A 21,472-nucleotide genomic window follows, 5' to 3' on the forward strand; every position below is an offset into this window, starting at 1 on the left:
TACTGTACACTATTAACGTAAAAGGATACAAGACGTTTTGCACTATAATGTCTGAATTAAGAAAATATGTTGACACAAAAGCTGCTAGATAGAAGATGAGTATGGTGTGCAATTCTAGTTTTGTACGTGTGTGTGTGTGTCTGTGTGCGCGTGCGTTTACTTACTCATTGAGGAATAAATGTGCATCCTTGCGTTGTTTATTAAAAACAAACAAACAAAAAAAGAATAAGAAGTAATGCAGCATATGAATTTTTCAGCGTCTTTGCAGGCCCCATGGCCCTTCAGATTGTGGTCAAAGTCTCTGAGTGCTCGTTCGAACGGCTGGAGAGCCGTTTAGCTGAAAGGGAACCCTCTAGTCTGAGATACACATCAGTCCAAACTGGTGGTCCTGGAAAACGGTAGATTCTGTTCTTCCTTTCTAAACTTATGTAGTAGGGCCATGTGAGGCACCATGCAAAAATGCCTTGATGCAGTATGGTATCACTGCAATTTCAGAACAATTTTTTCACCAGCTCATTCCCCAAAACTGAAAATGTGTGCAAATTATTTAGGAGAAAGAATGAACATCATTTATGCCAAAACCTTTCATATTTGGAAGTTCACAAATAGCTGCCATTTTATGCAAATTTCGTGGGTATGTTGGATGGGCTAAAATGCGTTTCATGAGCAGACGTACCTAAAATTCAAATGGTTCACAATTGTAATTTTCAGAAATATCTGATTCAAACTGTCAGAAAAAAATGCTGTTTAGCTGAAAGGGAACCCTCTAGTCCGACCTACACATCAGTCCAAACTGGTGGTCCTGGAAAATTGTAGGTTCTGTTCTTACTTTCTAAACCTATGTAGCAGGGCCGTGTGAGCTCTTCACTGCTTAAGGCCATAAAAACCGAAGATCTCTTTCATTGCAGTCCCAATAGTTGTCCTCAGAACCTTACTCCTCTCAATTCTACCTTGAAGTCATGAACAGTATTGCCTTCTTTTAGCATTTTGAGTGCAGTTAAAAAGCAGCTCAGCTGCAGTTCCATGATGCTGAGTTTAAGTTGATTTCCCTGTGCAGTTCTTTAGCCTCGCCTGCCCATGCTTCCCTTTGTTCCAACCATTTTATACAGTAAACACCAAAAATGGATGAAAGAGAAATGCTTCTGCACAGTATGGAAGCTGGGACATGTGACCTGGAAAGCAAATGCAATGACCACTACTCTAGACAAATCAAGAGAGTTCAAGATCTATATCAATCAATAATGATCCCGCAAAAAGGTCTTTTAGTCAACAGGATTTATGACAAAATGATGTTGCGATTAGACAAGGAGCTTGGTGCCTCAGTCTGAGGACCTAAAGGGCAAACCACACAAAGAGTCTCCCACTTGATACACTGCTTACAAAAAGCATGTGCCCAACTACTGTGCTATCAAGAGGGATGTTTCTGCCAGGTATGGAACAGAGGACCTTTCTCGTGCCAGTCGAACATGCTGAGCACTACACTACAGAAACCACTTTAAAATGCTTCTTTGCCTCTCCAGCTTTTGCTCATTTTTGGGGCTTGAAAATCATAGCTTTAAATCTGGCTAAGCAGTATGACTTCTCAAGCATTAGGATGAAAATTCAGACAACCCCACCAAAGTTCTCTTGTTTCCTACCCTTCGAGAAACAGACTGTTGCTAACTAGGCATAATATGAAGAGTTTTACTTTATCTCTGTAGTTCTCTCATTGGCATTTAGAGCATAACCTATTGCACAAATTGTGTATGCTTGATATTGCCTTGCAAGGATTTGTTCTTTGCCATAGACTTGATGAAAGTAACTTTTAAATTTCAGCTAATTAGCATAACCTCTGTTAGGAAACAAAATGAGAACACACTCACTAAAGTTTATGCTTGAAAGACTTGAATTAGCATAGCCATTTTGCTAAGAGTTTTAATTAATCAGCTTGGCTATTAATTAAGGAGCCTGACTTTTCTCAGTGAAGAACGGCTCTCCATTCAATTAAAAGGACAGCACTTACACATCTACCAAGAGATGGGTTTCTGCCTGGTATCGAGCCAGGGACCTTTCGCGTGTGAGGCAAACTTGATAACCACTACACTACAGAAACCCTACAGCACTGGCCGTTCAGGATCAGCCCAGCATTTCCTCTTTTTTGGTGCCTGCAAGGCATAGTTTAAAAACTGTCTTGAATTGTCTTCTCCCCGTTAGGACGCAAAATTCAATCCCACCAAGCAATGTTTTCTTGTTTCATTGCCTTTGAGAGACAGAATGTTACTCCCTAGGAATAATATGAAGAGCTTTACCGGATCACTGTAGGCTTATTCATCGGCATGGAAAGCAGTCCCTAGTGCACAAATTCTGCATCATTAACATTGCTTTGCATAGATTTTAATTGTCAGGAGACTATAAGGATGTTACTTTTAAGAATTAGCTAAGTAGCATAACTTATCTCTGTTAGGAGATCAAATACAGATGCACTCGTGGAGTTTCTGTTTTGTTTAATTTTGTTTGAAATACATGGATTAGCACACCCATCATGCTACAATGAGTTTTACATCATCCCTGTGACAATTGAAATCAGCCTTAAACACAGCTCCTAAAGCACAGTCCTTGCATCACCGGAGGACAAGCCTGCTGCATATATTGACTTTCTCGGTTTGCAAATGGAGACAGTGATGGGATATTTTTTTCCAACAGAGAAGCTACTCTTTATGTCCATACTAAGATGCTAGTAATCTTCTGATCTTGAAATTTCCATTTTGCACAATGTAGAACCAAGTTGCAGACGAAGAGGTTAGGGATTTCACATGCGTTATAGTGCCGGAGTTTGGAGTACAGGACTTGGAGAACTCAATTGGAGTAACTAGGGAGTTCAGAAAATCATTTCCCTCTGCTGCAAGAAGGCCATTCGATTCCCTGGTGTCTACTTCAAATAGAAGACACAGAAACCAAAGCACCAGCTAATGTTTCTGCTCAGCTTCAATTCAAGGTCCTTTCACACATAATGCAAACGTGATGACCAATTCACTACAGACACCATGCAAAAATGCCTTGATGCAGTATGGTATCACTGCAATTTCAGAACAATTTTTTCACCAGCTCATTCCCCAAAACTGAAAATGTGTGCAAATTATTTAGGAGAAAGAATGAACATCATTTATGCCAAAACCTTTCATATTTGGAAGTTCACAAATAGCTGCCATTTTATGCAAATTTCGTTGGTATGTTGGATGGGCTAAAATGCGTTTCATGAGCAGACGTACCTAAAATTCAAATGGTTCACAATTGTAATTTTCAGAAATATCTGATTCAAACTGTCAGAAAAAAATGCTGTTTAGCTGAAAGGGAACCCTCTAGTCCGACCTACACATCAGTCCAAACTGGTGGTCCTGGAAAATTGTAGGTTCTGTTCTTGCTTTCTAAACCGATGTAGCAGGGCCGTGTGAGCTCTTCACTGCTTAAGGCCATAAAAACCGAAGATCTCTTTCATTGCAGTCCCAATAGTTGTCCTCAGAACCTCACTCCTCTCAATTCTACCTTGAAGTCATGAACAGTATTGCCTTCTTTTAGCATTTTGAGTGCAGTTAAAAAGCAGCTCAGCTGCAGTTCCATGATGCTGAGTTTAAGTTGATTTCCCTGTGCAGTTCTTTAGCCTCGCCTGCCCATGCTTCCCTTTGTTCCAACCATTTTATACAGTAAACACCAAAAATGGATGAAAGAGAAATGCTTCTGCACAGTATGGAAGCTGGGACATGTGACCTGGAAAGCAAATGCAATGACCACTACTCTAGACAAATCAAGAGAGTTCAAGATCTATATCAATCAATAATGATCCCGCAAAAAGGTCTTTTAGTCAACAGGATTTATGACAAAATGATGTTGCGATTAGACAAGGAGCTTGGTGCCTCAGTCTGAGGACCTAAAGGGCAAACCGCACAAAGAGTCTCCCACTTGATACACTGCTTACAAAAAGCACGTGCCCAACTACTGTGCTATCAAGAGGGATGTTTCTGCCAGGTATGGAACAGAGGACCTTTCTCGTGCCAGTCGAACATGCTGAGCACTACACTACAGAAACCACTTTAAAATGCTTCTTTGCCTCTCCAGCTTTTGCTCATTTTTGGGGCTTGAAAATCATAGCTTTAAATCTGGCTAAGCAGTATGACTTCTCAAGCATTAGGATGAAAATTCAGACAACCCCACCAAAGTTCTCTTGTTTCCTACCCTTCGAGAAACAGACTGTTGCTAACTAGGCATAATATGAAGAGTTTTACTTTATCTCTGTAGTTCTCTCATTGGCATTTAGAGCATAACCTATTGCACAAATTGTGTATGCTTGATATTGCCTTGCAAGGATTTGTTCTTTGCCATAGACTTGATGAAAGTAACTTTTAAATTTCAGCTAATTAGCATAACCTCTGTTAGGAAACAAAATGAGAACACACTCACTAAAGTTTATGCTTGAAAGACTTGAATTAGCATAGCCATTTTGCTAAGAGTTTTAATTAATCAGCTTGGCTATTAATTAAGGAGCCTGACTTTTCTCAGTGAAGAACGGCTCTCCATTCAATTAAAAGGACAGCACTTACACATTTACCAAGAGATGGGTTTCTGCCTGGTATCGAGCCAGGGACGTTTCGCGTGTGAGGCAAACTTGATAACCACTACACTACAGAAACCCTACAGCACTGGCCGTTCAGGATCAGCCCAGCATTTCCTCTTTTTTGGTGCCTGCAAGGCATAGTTTAAAAACTGTCTTGAATTGTCTTCTCCCCGTTAGGACGCAAAATTCAATCCCACCAAGCAATGTTTTCTTGTTTCATTGCCTTTGAGAGACAGAATGTTACTCCCTAGGAATAATATGAAGAGCTTTACCGGATCACTGTAGGCTTATTCATCGGCATGGAAAGCAGTCCCTAGTGCACAAATTCTGCATCATTAACATTGCTTTGCATAGATTTTAATTGTCAGGAGACTATAAGGATGTTACTTTTAAGAATTAGCTAAGTAGCATAACTTATCTCTGTTAGGAGATCAAATACAGATGCACTCGTGGAGTTTCTGTTTTGTTTAATTTTGTTTGAAATACATGGATTAGCACACCCATCATGCTACAATGAGTTTTACATCATCCCTGTGACAATTGAAATCAGCCTTAAACACAGCTCCTAAAGCACAGTCCTTGCATCACCGGAGGACAAGCCTGCTGCATATATTGACTTTCTCGGTTTGCAAATGGAGACAGTGATGGGATATTTTTTTCCAACAGAGAAGCTACTCTTTATGTCCATACTAAGATGCTAGTAATCTTCTGATCTTGAAATTTCCATTTTGCACAATGTAGAACCAAGTTGCAGACGAAGAGGTTAGGGATTTCACATGCGTTATAGTGCCGGAGTTTGGAGTACAGGACTTGGAGAACTCAATTGAAGTAACTAGGGAGTTCAGAAAATCATTTCCCTCTGCTGCAAGAAGGCCATTCGATTCCCTGGTGTCTACTTCAAATAGAAGACACAGAAACCAAAGAACCAGCTAATGTTTCTGCTCAGCTTCAATTCAAGGTCCTTTCACACATAATGCAAACGTGATGACCAATTCACTACAGACACCATGCAAAAATGCCTTGATGCAGTATGGTATCACTGCAATTTCAGAACAATTTTTTCACCAGCTCATTCCCCAAAACTGAAAATGTGTGCAAATTATTTAGGAGAAAGAATGAACATCATTTATGCCAAAACCTTTCATATTTGGAAGTTCACAAATAGCTGCCATTTTATGCAAATTTCGTGGGTATGTTGGATGGGCTAAAATGCGTTTCATGAGCAGACGTACCTAAAATTCAAATGGTTCACAATTGTAATTTTCAGAAATATCTGATTCAAACTGTCAGAAAAAAATGCTGTTTAGCTGAAAGGGAACCCTCTAGTCCGACCTACACATCAGTCCAAACTTGTGGTCCTGGAAAATTGTAGGTTCTGTTCTTGCTTTCTAAACCTATGTAGCAGGGCCGTGTGAGCTCTTCACTGCTTAAGGCCATAAAAACCGAAGATCTCTTTCATTGCAGTCCCAATAGTTGTCCTCAGAACCTCACTCCTCTCAATTCTACCTTGAAGTCATGAACAGTATTGCCTTCTTTTAGCATTTTGAGTGCAGTTAAAAAGCAGCTCAGCTGCAGTTCCATGATGCTGAGTTTAAGTTGATTTCCCTGTGCAGTTCTTTAGCCTCGCCTGCCCATGCTTCCCTTTGTTCCAACCATTTTATACAGTAAACACCAAAAATGGATGAAAGAGAAATGCTTCTGCACAGTATGGAAGCTGGGACATGTGACCTGGAAAGCAAATGCAATGACCACTACTCTAGACAAATCAAGAGAGTTCAAGATCTATATCAATCAATAATGATCCCGCAAAAAGGTCTTTTAGTCAACAGGATTTATGACAAAATGATGTTGCGATTAGACAAGGAGCTTGGTGCCTCAGTCTGAGGACCTAAAGGGCAAACCGCACAAAGAGTCTCCCACTTGATACACTGCTTACAAAAAGCACGTGCCCAACTACTGTGCTATCAAGAGGGATGTTTCTGCCAGGTATGGAACAGAGGACCTTTCTCGTGCCAGTCGAACATGCTGAGCACTACACTACAGAAACCACTTTAAAATGCTTCTTTGCCTCTCCAGCTTTTGCTCATTTTTGGGGCTTGAAAATCATAGCTTTAAATCTGGCTAAGCAGTATGACTTCTCAAGCATTAGGATGAAAATTCAGACAACCCCACCAAAGTTCTCTTGTTTCCTAAACTTCAAGAAACAGACTGTTGCTAACTAGGCATAATATGAAGAGTTTTACTTTATCTCTCTAGTTCTCTCATTGGCATTTAGAGCATAACCTATTGCACAAATTGTGTAGGCTTGATATTGCCTTGCAAGGATTTGTTCTTTGCCATAGACTTGATGAAAGTAACTTTTAAATTTCAGCTAATTAGCATAACCTCTGTTAGGAAACAAAATGAGAACACACTCACTAAAGTTTATGCTTGAAAGACTTGAATTAGAATAGCCATTATGCTAAGAATTTTAATTAATCTGCTTGGCCATTAATTAAGGAGCCTGACTTTTCTCTGTGAAGAACGGCTCTCCATTCAATTGAAAGGACAGCAGTTACACATCTACCAAGAGTTGTGTTTCTGCCTGGTATCGAGCCAGGGACCTTTCGCGTGTGAGGCAAACGTGATAACCACTACAGAAACCCTGCAGCACTGGCCGTTCAGGATCAGCCCAGCATTTCCTCCTTTTTGGTGCCTGCAAGGCATAGTTTAAAAACTGGCTTGAATTGTCTTCTCCCCGTTAGGAGGCAAAATTCAATCCCACCAAGCAATGTTTTCTTGTTTCATTGCCTTTGAGAGACAGAATGTTACTCCCTAGGAATAATATGAAGAGCTTTACCGGATCACTGTAGGCTTATTCATCGGCATGGAAAGCAATCCCTAGTGCACAAATTCTGCATCATTAACATTGCTTTGCATAGATTTTAATTGTCAGGAGACTATAAGGATGTTACTTTTAAGAATTAGCTAAGTAGCATAACTTATCTCTGTTAGGAGATCAAATACAGATGCACTCGTGGAGTTTCTGTTTTGTTTCATTTTGTTTGAAATACATGGATTAGCACACCCATCATGCTACAATGAGTTTTACATCATCCCTGTGACAATTGAAATCAGCCTTAAACACAGCTCCTAAAGCACAGTCCTTGCATCACCGGAGGACAAGCCTGCTGCATATATTGACTTTCTCGGTTTGCAAATGGAGACAGTGATGGGATATTTTTTTCCAACAGAGAAGCTACTCTTTATGTCCATACTAAGATGCTAGTAATCTTCTGATCTTGAAATTTCCATTTTGCACAATGTAGAACCAAGTTGCAGACGAAGAGGTTAGGGATTTCACATGCGTTATAGTGCCGGAGTTTGGAGTACAGGACTTGGAGAACTCAATTGAAGTAACTAGGGAGTTCAGAAAATCATTTCCCTCTGCTGCAAGAAGGCCATTCGATTCCCTGGTGTCTACTTCAAATAGAAGACACAGAAACCAAAGAACCAGCTAATGTTTCTGCTCAGCTTCAATTCAAGGTCCTTTCACACATAATGCAAACGTGATGACCAATTCACTACAGACACCATGCAAAAATGCCTTGATGCAGTATGGTATCACTGCAATTTCAGATCAATTTTTTCACCAGCTCATCCCCAAAACTGAAAATGTGTGCAAATTATTTAGGAGAAAGAATGAACATCATTTATGCCAAAACCTTTCATATTTGGAAGTTCACAAATAGCTGCCATTTTATGCAAATTTCGTGGGTATGTCGGATGGCCTAAAATGCGTTTCATGAGCAGACGTACCTAAAATTCAAATGGTTCACAATTGTAATTTTCAGAAATATCTGATTCAAACTGTCAGAAAAAAAATGCTGTTTAGCTGAAAGGGAACCCTCTAGTCCGACCTACACATCAGTCCAAACTGGTGGTCCTGGAAAATTGTAGGTTCTGTTCTTGCTTTCTAAACCTATGTAGCAGGGCCGTGTGAGCTCTTCACTGCTTAAGGCCATAAAAACCGAAGATCTCTTTCATTGCAGTCCCAATAGTTGTCCTCAGAACCTCACTCCTCTCAATTCTACCTTGAAGTCATGAACAGTATTGCCTTCTTTTACCATTTTGAGTGCAGTTAAAAAGCAGCTCAGCTGCAGTTCCATGATGCTGAGTTTAAGTTGATTTCCCTGTGCAGTTCTTTAGCCTCGCCTGCCCATGCTTCCCTTTGTTCCAACCATTTTATACAGTAAACACCAAAAATGGATGAAAGAGAAATGCTTCTGCACAGTATGGAAGCTGGGACATGTGACCTGGAAAGCAAATGCAATGACCACTACTCTAGACAAATCAAGAGAGTTCAAGATCTATATCAATCAATAATGATCCCCCAAAAAGGTCTTTTAGTCAACAGGATTTATGCCAAAATGATGTTGCGATTAGACAAGGAGCTTGGTGCCTCAGTCTGAGGACCTAAAGGGCAAACCGCACAAAGAGTCTCCCACTTGATACACTGCTTACAAAAAGCACGTGCCCAACTACTGTGCTATCAAGAGGGATGTTTCTGCCAGGTATGGAACAGAGGACCTTTCTCGTGTTAGGCGAACATGCTGAGCACTACACTACAGAAACCACTTTAAAATGCTTCTTTGCCTCTCCAGCTTTTGCTCATTTTTGGGGCTTGAAAATCATAGCTTTAAATCTGGCTAAGCAGTATGACTTCTCAAGCATTAGGATGAAAATTCAGACAACCCCACCAAAGTTCTCTTGTTTCCTAAACTTCAAGAAACAGACTGTTGCTAACTAGGCATAATATGAAGAGTTTTACTTTATCTCTCTAGTTCTCTCATTGGCATTTAGAGCATAACCTATTGCACAAATTGTGTAGGCTTGATATTGCCTTGCAAGGATTTGTTCTTTGCCATAGACTTGATGAAAGTAACTTTTAAATTTCAGCTAATTAGCATAACCTCTGTTAGGAAACAAAATGAGAACACACTCACTAAAGTTTATGCTTGAAAGACTTGAATTAGAATAGCCATTATGCTAAGAATTTTAATTAATCTGCTTGGCCATTAATTAAGGAGCCTGACTTTTCTCTGTGAAGAACGGCTCTCCATTCAATTGAAAGGACAGCAGTTACACATCTACCAAGAGTTGTGTTTCTGCCTGGTATCGAGCCAGGGACCTTTCGCGTGTGAGGCAAACGTGATAACCACTACAGAAACCCTGCAGCACTGGCCGTTCAGGATCAGCCCAGCATTTCCTCCTTTTTGGTGCCTGCAAGGCATAGTTTAAAAACTGGCTTGAATTGTCTTCTCCCCGTTAGGAGGCAAAATTCAATCCCACCAAGCAATGTTTTCTTGTTTCATTGCCTTTGAGAGACAGAATGTTACTCCCTAGGAATAATATGAAGAGCTTTACCGGATCACTGTAGGCTTATTCATCGGCATGGAAAGCAATCCCTAGTGCACAAATTCTGCATCATTAACATTGCTTTGCATAGATTTTAATTGTCAGGAGACTATAAGGATGTTACTTTTAAGAATTAGCTAAGTAGCATAACTTATCTCTGTTAGGAGATCAAATACAGATGCACTCGTGGAGTTTCTGTTTTGTTTCATTTTGTTTGAAATACATGGATTAGCACACCCATCATGCTACAATGAGTTTTACATCATCCCTGTGACAATTGAAATCAGCCTTAAACACAGCTCCTAAAGCACAGTCCTTGCATCACCGGAGGACAAGCCTGCTGCATATATTGACTTTCTCGGTTTGCAAATGGAGACAGTGATGGGATATTTTTTTCCAACAGAGAAGCTACTCTTTATGTCCATACTAAGATGCTAGTAATCTTCTGATCTTGAAATTTCCATTTTGCACAATGTAGAACCAAGTTGCAGACGAAGAGGTTAGGGATTTCACATGCGTTATAGTGCCGGAGTTTGGAGTACAGGACTTGGAGAACTCAATTGAAGTAACTAGGGAGTTCAGAAAATCATTTCCCTCTGCTGCAAGAAGGCCATTCGATTCCCTGGTGTCTACTTCAAATAGAAGACACAGAAACCAAAGAACCAGCTAATGTTTCTGCTCAGCTTCAATTCAAGGTCCTTTCACACATAATGCAAACGTGATGACCAATTCACTACAGACACCATGCAAAAATGCCTTGATGCAGTATGGTATCACTGCAATTTCAGATCAATTTTTTCACCAGCTCATCCCCAAAACTGAAAATGTGTGCAAATTATTTAGGAGAAAGAATGAACATCATTTATGCCAAAACCTTTCATATTTGGAAGTTCACAAATAGCTGCCATTTTATGCAAATTTCGTGGGTATGTCGGATGGCCTAAAATGCGTTTCATGAGCAGACGTACCTAAAATTCAAATGGTTCACAATTGTAATTTTCAGAAATATCTGATTCAAACTGTCAGAAAAAAAATGCTGTTTAGCTGAAAGGGAACCCTCTAGTCCGACCTACACATCAGTCCAAACTGGTGGTCCTGGAAAATTGTAGGTTCTGTTCTTGCTTTCTAAACCTATGTAGCAGGGCCGTGTGAGCTCTTCACTGCTTAAGGCCATAAAAACCGAAGATCTCTTTCATTGCAGTCCCAATAGTTGTCCTCAGAACCTCACTCCTCTCAATTCTACCTTGAAGTCATGAACAGTATTGCCTTCTTTTACCATTTTGAGTGCAGTTAAAAAGCAGCTCAGCTGCAGTTCCATGATGCTGAGTTTAAGTTGATTTCCCTGTGCAGTTCTTTAGCCTCGCCTGCCCATGCTTCCCTTTGTTCCAACCATTTTATACAGTAAACACCAAAAATGGATGAAAGAGAAATGCTTCTGCACAGTATGGAAGCTGGGACATGTGACCTGGAAAGCAAATGCAATGACCACTACTCTAGACAAATCAAGAGAGTTCAAGATCTATATCAATCAATAATGATCCCCCAAAAAGGTCTTTTAGTCAACAGGATTTATGCCAAAATGATGTTGCGATTAGACAAGGAGCTTGGTGCCTCAGTCTGAGGACCTAAAGGGCAAACCGCACAAAGAGTCTCCCACTTGATACACTGCTTACAAAAAGCACGTGCCCAACTACTGTGCTATCAAGAGGGATGTTTCTGCCAGGTATGGAACAGAGGACCTTTCTCGTGTCAGGCGAACATGCTGAGCACTACACTACAGAAACCACTTTAAAATGCTTCTTTGCCTCTCCAGCTTTTGCTCATTTTTGGGGCTTGAAAATCATAGCTTTAAATCTGGCTAAGCAGTATGACTTCTCAAGCATTAGGATGAAAATTCAGACAACCCCACCAAAGTTCTCTTGTTTCCTAAACTTCAAGAAACAGACTGTTGCTAACTAGGCATAATATGAAGAGTTTTACTTTATCTCTCTAGTTCTCTCATTGGCATTTAGAGCATAACCTATTGCACAAATTGTGTAGGCTTGATATTGCCTTGCAAGGATTTGTTCTTTGCCATAGACTTGATGAAAGTAACTTTTAAATTTCAGCTAATTAGCATAACCTCTGTTAGGAAACAAAATGAGAACACACTCACTAAAGTTTATGCTTGAAAGACTTGAATTAGAATACCCATTATGCTAAGAGTTTTAATTAATCAGCTTGGCTATTAATTAAGGAGCCTGACTTTTCTCTGTGAAGAACGACACTCCATTCAATTAAAAGGACAGCAGTTACACATCTACCAAGAGCTGTGTTTCTGCCTGGTATCGAGCCAGGGACCTTTCGCGTGTGAGGCGAACGTGATAACCACTACACTACAGAAACCCTACAGCACTAGCCGTTCAGGATCAGCCCAGCATTTCCTCCTTTTTGGTGCCTGCAAGGCATAGTTTAAAAACTGGCTTGAATTGTCTTCTCCCCGTTAGGATGCAAAATTCAATCCCACCAAGCAATGTTTTCTTGTTTCATTGCCTTTGAGAGACAGAATGTTACTCCCTAGGAATAATATGAAGAGCTTTACCGGATCACTGTAGGCTTATTAATCGGCATGGAAAGCAGTCCCTAGTGCACAAATTCTGCATCATTAACATTGCTTTGCATAGATTTTAATTGTCAGGAGACTATAAGGATGTTACTTTTAAGAATTAGCTAAGTAGCATAACTTATCTCTGTTAGGAGATCAAATACAGATGCACTCGTGGAGTTTCTGTTTTGTTTAATTTTGTTTGAAATACATGGATTAGCACACCCATCATGCTACAATGAGTTTTACATCATCCCTGTGACAATTGAAATCAGCCTTAAACACAGCTCCTAAAGCACAGTCCTTGCATCACCGGAGGACAAGCCTGCTGCATATATTGACTTTCTCGGTTTGCAAATGGAGACAGTGATGGGATATTTTTTTCCAACAGAGAAGCTACTCTTTATGTCCATACTAAGATGCTAGTAATCTTCTGATCTTGAAATTTCCATTTTGCACAATGTAGAACCAAGTTGCAGACGAAGAGGTTAGGGATTTCACATGCGTTATAGTGCCGGAGTTTGGAGTACAGGACTTGGAGAACTCAATTGAAGTAACTAGGGAGTTCAGAAAATCATTTCCCTCTGCTGCAAGAAGGCCATTCGATTCCCTGGTGTCTACTTCAAATAGAAGACACAGAAACCAAAGAACCAGCTAATGTTTCTGCTCAGCTTCAATTCAAGGTCCTTTCACACATAATGCAAACGTGATGACCAATTCACTACAGACACCATGCAAAAATGCCTTGATGCAGTATGGTATCACTGCAATTTCAGAACAATTTTTTCACCAGCTCATCCCCAAACTGAAAATGTTTGCAAATTATTTAGGAGAAAGAATGAACATCATTTATGCCAAAACCTTTCATATTTGGAAGTTCACAAATAGCTGCCATTTTATGCAAATTTCGTGGGTATGTTGGATGGCCTAAAATGCGTTTCATGAGCAGACGTACCTAAAATTCAAATGGTTCACAATTGTAATTTTCAGAAATATCTGATTCAAACTGTCAGAAAAAAAATGCTGTTTAGCTGAAAGGGAACCCTCTAGTCCGACCTACACATCAGTCCAAACTGGTGGTCCTGGAAAATTGTAGGTTCTGTTCTTGCTTTCTAAACCTATGTAGCAGGGCCGTGTGAGCTCTTCACTGCTTAAAGCCATAAAAACCGAAGATCTCTTTCATTGCAGTCCCAAAAGTTGTCCTCAGAACCTCACTCCTCTCAATTCTACCTTGAAGTCATGAACAGTATTGCCTTCTTTTACCATTTTGAGTGCAGTTAAAAAGCAGCTCAGCTGCAGTTCCATGATGCTGAGTTTAAGTTGATTTCCCTGTGCAGTTCTTTAGCCTCGCCTGCCCATGCTTCCCTTTGTTCCAACCATTTTATACAGTAAACACCAAAAATGGATGAAAGAGAAATGCTTCTGCACAGTATGGAAGCTGGGACATGTGACCTGGAAAGCAAATGCAATGACCACTACTCTAGACAAATCAAGAGAGTTCAAGATCTATATCAATCAATAATGATCCCCCAAAAAGGTCTTTTAGTCAACAGGATTTATGACAAAATGATGTTGCGATTAGACAAGGAGCTTGGTGCCTCAGTCTGAGGACCTAAAGGGCAAACTGCACAAAGAGTCTCCCACTTGATACACTGCTTACAAAAAGCACGTGCCCAACTACTGTGCTATCAAGAGGGATGTTTCTGCCAGGTATGGAACAGAGGACCTTTCTCGTGTCAGGCGAACATGCTGAGCACTACACTACAGAAACCACTTTAAAATGCTTCTTTGCCTCTCCAGCTTTTGCTCATTTTTGGGGCTTGAAAATCATAGCTTTAAATCTAGCTAAGCAGTATGACTTCTCAAGCATTAGGATGAAAATTCAGACAACCCCACCAAAGTTCTCTTGTTTCCTACCCTTCGAGAAACAGACTGTTGCTAACTAGGCATAATATGAAGAGTTTTACTTTATCTCTGTAGTTCTCTCATTGGCATTTAGAGCATAACCTATTGCACAAATTGTGTATGCTTGATATTGCCTTGCAAGGATTTGTTCTTTGCCATAGACTTGATGAAAGTAACTTTTAAATTTCAGCTAATTAGCATAACCTCTGTTAGGAAACAAAATGAGAACACACTCACTAAAGTTTATGCTTGAAAGACTTGAATTAGAATAGCCATTATGCTAAGAGTTTTAATTAATCAGCTTGGCTATTAATTAAGGAGCCTGACTTTTCTCTGTGAAGAACGGCTCTCCATTCAATTAAAAGGACAGCAGTTACACATCTACAAAGAGTTGTGTTTCTGCCTGGTATCGAGCCAGGGACCTTTCGCGTGTGAGGCAAACGTGATAACCACTACACTACAGAAACCCTACAGCACTGGCTGTTCAGGATCAGCCCAGCATTTCCTCCTTTTTGGTGCCTGCAAGGCATAGTTTAAAAACTGGCTTGAATTGTCTTCTCCCCGTTAGGAGGCAAAATTCAATCCCACCAAGCAATGTTTTCTTGTTTCATTGCTTTTGAGAGACAGAATGTTACTCCCTAGGAATAATATGAAGAGCTTTACCGGATCACTGTAGGCTTATTCATCGGCATGGAAAGCAGTCCCTAGTGCACAAATTCTGCATCATTAACATTGCTTTGCATAGATTTTAATTGTCAGGAGACTAGAAAGAATTTACTTTTAAGAATTCGCTAAGTAGCATAACTTATCTCTGTTAGTAGATCAAATACAGATGCACTCGTGGAGTTTCTGTTTTGTTTAATTTTGTTTGAAATACATGGATTAGCACACCCATCATGCTACAATGAGTTTTACATCATCCCTGTGACAATTGAAATCAGCCTTAAACACAGCTCCTAAAGCACAGTCCTTGCATCACCGGAGGACAAGCCTGCTGCATATATTGACTTTCTCGGTTTGCAAATGGAGACAGTGATGGGATATTTTTTTCCAACAGAGAAGCTACTCTTTATGTCCATACTAAGATGCTAGTAATCTTCTGATCTTGAAATTTCCATTTTGCACAATGTAGAACCAAGTTGCAGACGAAGAGGTTAGGGATTTCACATGCGTTATAGTGCCGGAGTTTGGAGTACAGGACTTGGAGAACTCAATTGAAGTAACTAGGGAGTTCAGAAAATCATTTCCCTCTGCTGCAAGAAGGCCATTCGATTCCCTGGTGTCTACTTCAAATAGAAGACACAGAAACCAAAGAACCAGCTAATGTTTCTGCTCAGCTTCAATTCAAGGTCCTTTCACACATAATGCAAACGTGATGACAAATTCACTACAGACACCATGCAAAAATGCCTTGATGCATTATGGTATCACTGCAATTTCAGAACAATTTTTTCACCAGCTCATCCCCAAAACTGAAAATGTGTGCAAATTATTTAGGAGAAAGAATGAACATCATTTATGCCAAAACCTTTCATATGTGGAAGTTCACAAATAGCTGCCATTTTATGCAAATTTCGTGGGTATGTTGGATGGCCTAAAATGCGTTTCATGAGCAGACGTACCTAAAATTCAAATGGTTCACAATTGTAATTTTCAGAAATATCTGATTCAAACTGTCAGAAAAAAATGCTGTTTAGCTGAAAGGGAACCCTCTAGTCCGACCTACACATCAGTCCAAACTGGTGGTCCTGGAAAATTGTAGGTTCTGTTCTTGCTTTCTAAACCTATGTAGCAGGGCCGTGTGAGCTCTTCACTGCTTAAGGCCATAAAAACCGAAGATCTCTTTCATTGCAGTCCCAATAGTTGTCCTCAGAACCTCACTCCTCTCAATTCTACCTTGAATTCATGAACAGTATTGCCTTCTTTTACCATTTTGAGTGCAGTTAAAAAGCAGCTCAGCTGCAGTTCCATGATGCTGAGTTTAAGTTGATTTCCCTGTGCAGTTCTTTAGCCTCGCCTGCCCATGCTTCCCTTTGTTCCAACCATTTTATACAGTAAACACCAAAAATGGATGAAAGAGAAATGCTTCTGCACAGTATGGAAGCTGGGACATGTGACCTGGAAAGCAAATGCAATGACCACTACTCTAGACAAATCAAGAGAGTTCAAGATCTATATCAATCAATAATGATCCCCCAAAAAGGTCTTTTAGTCAACAGGATTTATGACAAAATGATGTTGCGATTAGACAAGGAGCTTGGTGCCTCAGTCTGAGGACCTAAAGGGCAAACTGCACAAAGAGTCTCCCACTTGATACACTGCTTACAAAAAGCACGTGCCCAACTACTGTGCTATCAAGAGGGATGTTTCTGCCAGGTATGGAACAGAGGACCTTTCTCGTGTCAGGCGAACATGCTGAGCACTACACTACAGAAACCACTTTAAAATGCTTCTTTGCCTCTCCAGCTTTTGCTCATTTTTGGGGCTTGAAAATCATAGCTTTAAATCTAGCTAAGCAGTATGACTTCTCAAGCATTAGGATGAAAATTCAGACAACCCCACCAAAGTTCTCTTGTTTCCTACCCTTCGAGAAACAGACTGTTGCTAACTAGGCATAATATGAAGAGTTTTACTTTATCTCTGTAGTTCTCTCATTGGCATTTAGAGCATAACCTATTGCACAAATTGTGTATGCTTGATATTGCCTTGCAAGGATTTGTTCTTTGCCATAGACTTGATGAAAGTAACTTTTAAATTTCAGCTAATTAGCATAACCTCTGTTAGGAAACAAAATGAGAACACACTCACTAAAGTTTATGCTTGAAAGACTTGAATTAGAATACCCATTATGCTAAGAGTTTTAATTAATCAGCTTGGCTATTAATTAAGGAGCCTGACTTTTCTCTGTGAAGAACGGCTCTCCATTCAATTAAAAGGACAGCAGTTACACATCTACCAAGAGTTCTGTTTCTGCCTGGTATCGAGCCAGGGACCTTTCGCGTGTGAGGCGAACGTGATAACCACTACACTACAGAAACCCTACAGCACTGGCCGTTCAGGATCAGCCCAGCATTTCCTCCTTTTTGGTGCCTGCAAGGCATAGTTTAAAAACTGGCTTGAATTGTCTTCTCCCCGTTAGGACGCAAAATTCAATCCCACCAAGCAATGTTTTCTTGTTTCATTGCTTTTGAGAGACAGAATGTTACTCCCTAGGAATAATATGAAGAGCTTTACCGGATCACTGTAGGCTTATTCATCGGCATGGAAAGCAGTCCCTAGTGCACAAATTCTGCATCATTAACATTGCTTTGCATAGATTTTAATTGTCAGGAGACTAGAAAGAATTTACTTTTAAGAATTCGCTAAGTAGCATAACTTATCTCTGTTAGGAGATCAAATACAGATGCACTCGTGGAGTTTCTGTTTTGTTTAATTTTGTTTGAAATACATGGATTAGCACACCCATCATGCTACAGTGAGTTTTACATCATCCCTGTGACAATTGAAATCAGCCTTAAACACAGCTCCTAAAGCACAGTCCTTGCATCACCGGAGGACAAGCCTGCTGCATATATTGACTTTCTCGGTTTGCAAATGGAGACAGTGATGGGATATTTTTTTCCAACAGAGAAGCTACTCTTTATGTCCATACTAAGATGCTAGTAATCTTCTGATCTTGAAATTTCCATTTTGCACAATGTAGAACCAAGTTGCAGACGAAGAGGTTAGGGATTTCACATGCGTTATAGTGCCGGAGTTTGGAGTACAGGACTTGGAGAACTCAATTGAAGTAACTAGGGAGTTCAGAAAATCATTTCCCTCTGCTGCAAGAAGGCCATTCGATTCCCTGGTGTCTACTTCAAATAGAAGACACAGAAACCAAAGAACCAGCTAATGTTTCTGCTCAGCTTCAATTCAAGGTCCTTTCACACATAATGCAAACGTGATGACCAATTCACTACAGACACCATGCAAAAATGCCTTGATGCAGTATGGTATCACTGCAATTTCAGAACAATTTTTTCACCAGCTCATCCCCAAAACTGAAAATGTGTGCAAATTATTTAGGAGAAAGAATGAACATCATTTATGCCAAAACCTTTCATATTTGGAAGTTCACAAATAGCTGCCATTTTATGCAAATTTCGTGGGTATGTTGGATGGCCTAAAATGCGTTTCATGAGCAGACGTACCTAAAATTCAAATGGTTCACAATTGTAATTTTCAGAAATATCTGATTCAAACTGTCAGAAAAAAAATGCTGTTTAGCTGAAAGGGAACCCTCTAGTCCGACCTACACATCAGTCCAAACTGGTGGTCCTGGAAAATTGTAGGTTCTGTTCTTGCTTTCTAAACCTATGTAGCAGGGCCGTGTGAGCTCTTCACTGCTTAAAGCCATAAAAACCGAAGATCTCTTTCATTGCAGTCCCAAAAGTTGTCCTCAGAACCTCACTCCTCTCAATTCTACCTTGAAGTCATGAACAGTATTGCCTTCTTTTACCATTTTGAGTGCAGTTAAAAAGCAGCTCAGCTGCAGTTCCATGATGCTGAGTTTAAGTTGATTTCCCTGTGCAGTTCTTTAGCCTCGCCTGCCCATGCTTCCCTTTGTTCCAACCATTTTATACAGTAAACACCAAAAATGGATGAAAGAGAAATGCTTCTGCACAGTATGGAAGCTGGGACATGTGACCTGGAAAGCAAATGCAATGACCACTACTCTAGACAAATCAAGAGAGTTCAAGATCTATATCAATCAATAATGATCCCCCAAAAAGGTCTTTTAGTCAACAGGATTTATGACAAAATGATGTTGCGATTAGACAAGGAGCTTGGTGCCTCAGTCTGAGGACCTAAAGGGCAAACTGCACAAAGAGTCTCCCACTTGATACACTGCTTACAAAAAGCACGTGCCCAACTACTGTGCTATCAAGAGGGATGTTTCTGCCAGGTATGGAACAGAGGACCTTTCTCGTGTCAGGCGAACATGCTGAGCACTACACTACAGAAACCACTTTAAAATGCTTCTTTGCCTCTCCAGCTTTTGCTCATTTTTGGGGCTTGAAAATCATAGCTTTAAATCTAGCTAAGCAGTATGACTTCTCAAGCATTAGGATGAAAATTCAGACAACCCCACCAAAGTTCTCTTGTTTCCTACCCTTCGAGAAACAGACTGTTGCTAACTAGGCATAATATGAAGAGTTTTACTTTATCTCTGTAGTTCTCTCATTGGCATTTAGAGCATAACCTATTGCACAAATTGTGTATGCTTGATATTGCCTTGCAAGGATTTGTTCTTTGCCATAGACTTGATGAAAGTAACTTTTAAATTTCAGCTAATTAGCATAACCTCTGTTAGGAAACAAAATGAGAACACACTCACTAAAGTTTATGCTTGAAAGACTTGAATTAGAATAGCCATTATGCTAAGAGTTTTAATTAATCAGCTTGGCTATTAATTAAGGAGCCTGACTTTTCTCTGTGAAGAACGGCTCTCCATTCAATTAAAAGGACAGCAGTTACACATCTACAAAGAGTTGTGTTTCTGCCTGGTATCGAGCCAGGGACCTTTCGCGTGTGAGGCGAACGTGATAACCACTACACTACAGAAACCCTACAGCACTGGCCGTTCAGGATCAGCCCAGCATTTCCTCCTTTTTGGTGCCTGCAAGGCATAGTTTAAAAACTGGCTTGAATTGTCTTCTCCCCGTTAGGAGGCAAAATTCAATCCCACCAAGCAATGTTTTCTTGTTTCATTGCTTTTGAGAGACAGAATGTTACTCCCTAGGAATAATATGAAGAGCTTTACCGGATCACTGTAGGCTTATTCATCGGCATGGAAAGCAGTCCCTAGTGCACAAATTCTGCATCATTAACATTGCTTTGCATAGATTTTAATTGTCAGGAGACTAGAAAGAATTTACTTTTAAGAATTCGCTAAGTAGCATAACTTATCTCTGTTAGTAGATCAAATACAGATGCACTTGTGGAGTTTCTGTTTTGTTTAATTTTGTTTGAAATACATGGATTAGCACACCCATCATGCTACAATGAGTTTTACATCATCCCTGTGACAATTGAAATCAGCCTTAAACACAGCTCCTAAAGCATAGTCCTTGCATCACCGGAGGACAAGCCTGCTGCATATATTGACTTTCTCGGTTTGCAAATGGAGACAGTGATGGGATATTTTTTTCCAACAGAGAAGCTACTCTTTATGTCCATACTAAGATGCTAGTAATCTTCTGATCTTGAAATTTCCATTTTGCACAATGTAGAACCAAGTTGCAGACGAAGAGGTTAGGGATTTCACATGCGTTATAGTGCCGGAGTTTGGAGTACAGGACTTGGAGAACTCAATTGAAGTAACTAGGGAGTTCAGAAAATCATTTCCCTCTGCTGCAAGAAGGCCATTCGATTCCCTGGTGTCTACTTCAAATAGAAGACACAGAAACCAAAGAACCAGCTAATGTTTCTGCTCAGCTTCAATTCAAGGTCCTTTCACACATAATGCAAACGTGATGACCAATTCACTACAGACACCATGCAAAAATGCCTTGATGCAGTATGGTATCACTGCAATTTCAGATCAATTTTTTCACCAGCTCCTCCCCAAAACTGAAAATGTGTGCAAATTATTTAGGAGAAAGAATGAACATCATTTATGCCAAAACCTTTCATATTTGGAAGTTCACAAATAGCTGCCATTTTATGCAAATTTCGTGGGTATGTCGGATGGGCTAAAATGCGTTTCATGAGCAGACGTAACTAAAATTCAAATGGTTCACAATTGTAATTTTCAGAAATATCTGATTCAAACTGTCAGAAAAAAAATGCTGTTTAGCTGAAAGGGAACCCTCTAGTCCGACCTACACATCAGTCCAAACTGGTGGTCCTGGAAAATTGTAGGTTCTGTTCTTGCTTTCTAAACCTATGTAGCAGGGCCGTGTGAGCTCTTCACTGCTTAAGGCCATAAAAACCGAAGATCTCTTTCATTGCAG

General features: G+C 40.1%; 4 non-coding genes across 4 annotated transcripts; all 4 read right to left on the minus strand.

The window, feature by feature from the left end:
* Positions 1-12,297: 12,297 nt before the first annotated feature.
* trnav-cac (transfer RNA valine (anticodon CAC)) lies at positions 12,298-12,370 on the minus strand. The gene has a single exon. It is a non-coding gene; the product is annotated as a tRNA-Val (tRNA).
* A 2,498-nt stretch (positions 12,371-14,868) lies between these two features.
* Positions 14,869-14,941, minus strand: trnav-cac (transfer RNA valine (anticodon CAC)). Its single transcript has one exon. It is a non-coding gene; the product is annotated as a tRNA-Val (tRNA).
* Positions 14,942-17,439: 2,498 nt separating this feature from the next.
* Positions 17,440-17,512, minus strand: trnav-cac (transfer RNA valine (anticodon CAC)). Its single transcript has one exon. It is a non-coding gene; the product is annotated as a tRNA-Val (tRNA).
* A 2,499-nt stretch (positions 17,513-20,011) lies between these two features.
* Positions 20,012-20,084, minus strand: trnav-cac (transfer RNA valine (anticodon CAC)). The gene has a single exon. It is a non-coding gene; the product is annotated as a tRNA-Val (tRNA).
* Positions 20,085-21,472: the final 1,388 nt, after the last annotated feature.

Source organism: Electrophorus electricus, chromosome 2 (genome assembly GCF_041902795.1).
Source record: "Electrophorus electricus isolate QZ-2024a chromosome 2, ASM4190279v1, whole genome shotgun sequence".
Classification (NCBI taxonomy): domain Eukaryota; kingdom Metazoa; phylum Chordata; class Actinopteri; order Gymnotiformes; family Gymnotidae; genus Electrophorus; species Electrophorus electricus.